General features: G+C 32.5%; 1 non-coding gene across 1 annotated transcript; it reads left to right on the forward strand.

The window, feature by feature from the left end:
- Positions 1-4,181: 4,181 nt before the first annotated feature.
- LOC121228471 (small nucleolar RNA R71) lies at positions 4,182-4,287 on the forward strand. The gene has a single exon (XR_005926047.1). It is a non-coding gene; the product is annotated as a small nucleolar RNA R71 (small nucleolar RNA).
- Positions 4,288-5,211: the final 924 nt, after the last annotated feature.

Consider the following 5,211-nt stretch of genomic DNA (forward strand, 5'->3'; position numbering starts at 1 on the left):
GATTAATTAAATCTAATAAGCACATAAAATACTATGTGAGGTAACAGGGTATCCTTACCTTGAAACAGTTTAATCACAATAATCTTGCAAGTTATGCAAGACAAGTGTATCACCAGATACATTGCTAATTTAACCTTCAGCTACCTTAGAAGAATAATTATGAACTGATTCAGTACTGTGTCAATTAATTACAATTTCAATCCGTTTAAATAATTAATTCATTAGCTACCTCACAATTGTAATTTAAGAATAACTTAGGCATGATTTTACTTAATCAAGCATTTTACCGAGGCCTATAACAGTATAAACACAATTTTAATAATTTAAGCAGATGAAATGCAATCAAACCAACACGAATTAAATTCAAGCTAAAATTATTAAATTAAACATTCCAACAACATAAGTATTCATAGATATATTCATCATAACAACAACAAAAATTAAAGAGATGGGGAACAAGAATCAAATCTGGTGTTTTTCCTAGGCTTGACAAGGTTGCTCCGTTCTTCGTTCTTTGTTGTTCTCACCGATCAAGGCTTCTATGAACACTCAATTGCTGCTCCAAAATGGCTGAAGAAGAACCCTTTTCCAAGGGGAGAAATCGGCACAAGAGCAAGGGGATTGAAATGCGAAAATAAGATGAGAAAGTGAGAGAGGAGAGAAAAGATATGAATAAATTGAGGTTGGTTTTGAATGATCAGCCAATGGGGGTTTTTATATCTGAATGTGGCAGCTAAAATTTGCTAAAAATAGCAGCCAAAGAGCCACCCCTTGGCCGGTCATCTATATGGCAAAGTTGATGTCTTCAACTTTGCTAAATATAGCTTGGGGCAAATCAATAAAGCGACCAATTGTGGAGGGGCTTGAATGCAACTTTGGCAAGTCTTCAAGGGATTCTTTGCAAGCTTAATCAATCAGCCAATAAGATGATTTGGGTCAGCATATGGATGGTTTTGGGCTACCCAATCCTTGGCTGATTCAGTTTAATCGGTTCGGTTCAACTGGACCACTTGTTCTATAATTAATTAATAATAATTTATTTAGCCCAAATTAAATTGGGTATAAATTAAAATTAATTATATTATGAATTAATACACATAATTGGACTGTCTTAGGCTGGAAATTAATTTGCCTCGATACTTCAAATTGGTTCTTGGTTTTGTGCTTCTGGCAGTGTCTGCCGAGCTATTTTTTGCCATTTGTGCAAATCTGTCGAAAATAACCAAAATTCATCAAAAATAATTATAAAATTAACTAAATTTCAATATGTTCATATTTTAAGTGCGCTTTAATTACTTTATAAAAATTAATTATTTTTCGACAAGAATTTAATCGAATTCGCATGAATTTAAGTTAAAAAGGGTATTAAAATGTGTGTAAATTTTTGTGTTTCCTTGTATTATACGATAATGCCTCGTAACCCTATTTTAAAATGAATACGGGTTAAGGGTGTTATATTTTATTGGTATTAGAGCTACGGTTTAGTTGATTATAGGACTAACGTAGCGAGTAAGAGTCTAGCTATACATGTCATATATATAAACTGTAATAGTATAATGATTCCTAACAGTTAAAATATGTTTTTCATATAGTAAATGGATCCGAAATGAGCAACATATGATGATGTTGAAATTAATGCTCCCGCTCCCGCTCACGCTCAAGGGACAGCGCCGACTGAGTCTAGGTCGATTTCTAGTAGCGAATGGGGAGAGGCTAAGCAAGCCTTCTTCCAAATGATGAGTGAGTGGTTTACAGAATTCGTTCAAACAAATCCGACTGCTCAAAAACCTCCACCCCCACCTATTCCTCAACAAGTTCCGGTTGTACCACAAGTGATAGATTCGATTCGTAAGCATGGTGCTCAGGAGTTTTGAGCTACCGTTGATGACGATGCTGAGAGACCTGAGTTCTGGCTTGAGAATACTATCCGAGTATTCGATGAACTACTGTACTCTAGATGAGTGTATTAAATGTGTTGTATTCTTTCTAAGAGATAATGTGTATTATTGGTGGAAAACATTGATATCAGTAGTCCTAAGGGAATGTGTCACCTGGGTATTCTTTCAGATCGAGTTTCAGAAAAAGTATATAAGCCAGCGATTTCTCGATCAGAAACATAAAGAGTTTCTAAAATTGAAACAGGGTCGAATGACTGTCATTGAATGTGAAAAAGAACTCGTACGGTTAAGCAAGTATGCCCGGGAATATGTTTCCACTGAAGAAATCATGTGCAAACATTTTGTAAACGGTTTCAATGAAGATATTAAGCTGTTAGTTGGAATACTTGAATTGAAAAAATTTGTCGTACTAGTTGAGAGGGCTTGTAAAGCCAAGGATCTCAGCAAAGAAAAGAGAAAAGCTGATTTTGAAGTAAGAGATTCGAGAAAGAGATCAGCTAGTAAATCTTATCAGTCTGTATCGAAGAAATTTCAAGACTCGTATAACCGTTCTAATGCATCTGTAGGACATTCAAATAGAGATCGTGAAAAGCAACCTATAAATTCCAAAGCCCAAACTACATTTGTTGCTAGTGTTGGCAGTGTGAAACCTAACCGACCTGAATGTAAACATTGTGGTAAATATAAATGTGTACAATTGTAATATTAGTATTTGATATTAAATAAGATATTTATTATTATTTTTATATTAAGTTAAATATATTTATTAATTAAATAATTAATTTATGAGATTTTTGTTTGACAAACAAATTGAATAATGACAATTGTAATAAAAATATTGGTACACTTGTAATAAAATAACTAATTTACTTAATATTAAAGTAAAAGATATTTGTTAATTAAATAAACAAAGTAAATAAAAAAAATAAAAGAATGAAATAAAAAGAAACAAAGAAAAGAAAGAAACAGAGACATTCGAAACAGAGCAGGAAGAAAAGGGGAAAGAAAAGAAAAGGAAAAACTAAGAGTTTAAGGTTTAACGCTTTGATTGGTAAGTCATTTAAGTCCTTTCTATTTAATTTTGATGTTTTAGAAGCTTTAAAACAAGATTTTGATGAAATTAAGTTGATAGTTCAAGAGTTCACATGTTTCCAAATAGGGTTCACGCTGGAAATATTATGGAATTAGGGATTTAATTGAATGAATTCTAAGTTAGAATCGATTAAGGGATTAAATTGAAAACTAGGCTATAAGTTTTATGTTGTAGGGACTAAATTAAAGAAATTTTGAAATTAGGAAAATATGCTGGAAATTTTATAGTTAAATATGAGTTTAGACAAAATTTGAATAGAAAAAGAGAGTGAATTGGATTAAGAAAGAAAGTAAGTTTAGTTAGGATTAAATTGGGAATAAGGTAGGAATTGTTTAGAAATTTAATTATTTATTTTAATTAATGCTGTAAATAATAATGTAAATTACTATTATTTTAGTAGCCAACAAAGAACCTGAATCATTGGCACGAAAAGGGAAGGAGAAAGTTATCGAGGAGTAATCGCAAAATTCGGGTTTGTATTACTATAATTCAAATTATTTATTTATTCATTATATGTTTAATTTAATTTATGTATATGGTAAGTAAATTATAAGGTAAGTATATTTGTTGAATATGTATATTATTTTGGTTGTGAAGGATGAATTATAAGGTTTAGATTGTTAAATGAAATGGTAGAAAGGTATATGATATTTTGACATATGAACATTAAGTTGTTAAATGAATGAAGTTTTTAATCAATTTTGAATGATGCAATGATAGTTATTTAAGTTAAAATTATGTTAATGATATAAATACTAGTTAGGTGAATTTGAAACATTGGTATTGGTTGTTTTTTGTTTGAAATTGCAGGGGGTTTTAGATAAGAATAAGCAGAAATACTGTCAAAATTTTTTTTAAAAAATATATATTTACGAAAATTTTCCAGAATACTCGAACAAATCCCGTTCTACTTTTAATACATGTTTTGGGCTTCGAGAGTCCAATATAGAGACTTATTTATTAAATTATACTATGAAAGTTATATTAATTGTAAATTATTCGTAAATTATCCGATATGTCCGGTAATGCCTCGTAACCCCGTTTCGGCGACAGTTTAGGGTTAGGGGGTGTTACAATAGGCTTCTTTCGGTGTTTTATTGTTGATGGTTCCGCCAGAAGCTGCGTCAACCATTTGCCGAGTCGAGGGATTCAGACCATTGTGGAATGTTTGTACTTGAAGCCAAAGCGGTAACCCATGGTGAGGGCACCTTCTTAGTAAGTCCTTGTACCTCTCTCATGCATCGTAAAGTGTTTCTAAATCCATCTGCACAAAAGAAGAGATATCATTATGTAATTTAGCCGTTTTAGCCGGCGGAAAATATTTCAGTAAAAATTTCTCGGTCATTTGTTCCTAAGTAGTGATAGACCCTCGTGGTAACGAGTTCAACCACTGTTTAGCTTTTTTTCTCAGTGAAAAGGGAAACAACCGAAGACATATGGCATCATCAGAAACGCCATTGATTTTAAATGTATCGCAAAATTCCAGAAAGTTTGCTAAGTGAGCGTTGGGATCTTCATCCTGCAAACCATCAAACTAAACAAACTGCTGTATCATTTGAATAGTGTTAGGTTTTAATTCAAAAGTATTTGCAGCTACAGCAGGTCTAACTATGCTAGATTCAGTTCCTGTTAAAGAAGGTTTAGCATAATCATACATAGTACGTGGAGCAGGATTTTGATTAGCCGCAATTGCAGGAGGTAGCTGATTGCCTTGGTTTTCAGCCATCTCGTCAGTTGGGGTTGAGTATCGTCTTCTCACTCGTTCTCCGTGTATCGTAAGCTACGCCTTATTTCTCTTTGATTTCTACGAACTGTGCGATCGATTTCTTCGTCAAAAAGTAATGGTCCTGACGAGTTTCTTCTAGTCATAAACTATAAACACCTGACAAGAGAAAAAATAAGTAAATTAATAAATAATAATAATAATAAACTAAAGTTAAATTGCAAGAAAAATAAATGGCTAAAGTAATAAAAATATAGTATTCCTAATATTTTGAGTCCCCCGGCAACGGCGCCAAAAACTTGATCACGTGATTCGTAACAAATAATAAATATTTATAATGAGGATCAAACCTAGACTAACTATTATCACGACAAAAAGGCAAGCGCACCTATCGAACAATAGTATAGTAATGGCAAGACTAGGATATCGTACCCAAGGGAACCAAAAGTACTAGTAATAACTATCTTTTTATTATCTAGCCTAAGAATAAAAGGGTT

Source organism: Gossypium hirsutum, chromosome A04 (genome assembly GCF_007990345.1).
Source record: "Gossypium hirsutum isolate 1008001.06 chromosome A04, Gossypium_hirsutum_v2.1, whole genome shotgun sequence".
NCBI lineage: Eukaryota > Viridiplantae > Streptophyta > Magnoliopsida > Malvales > Malvaceae > Gossypium > Gossypium hirsutum.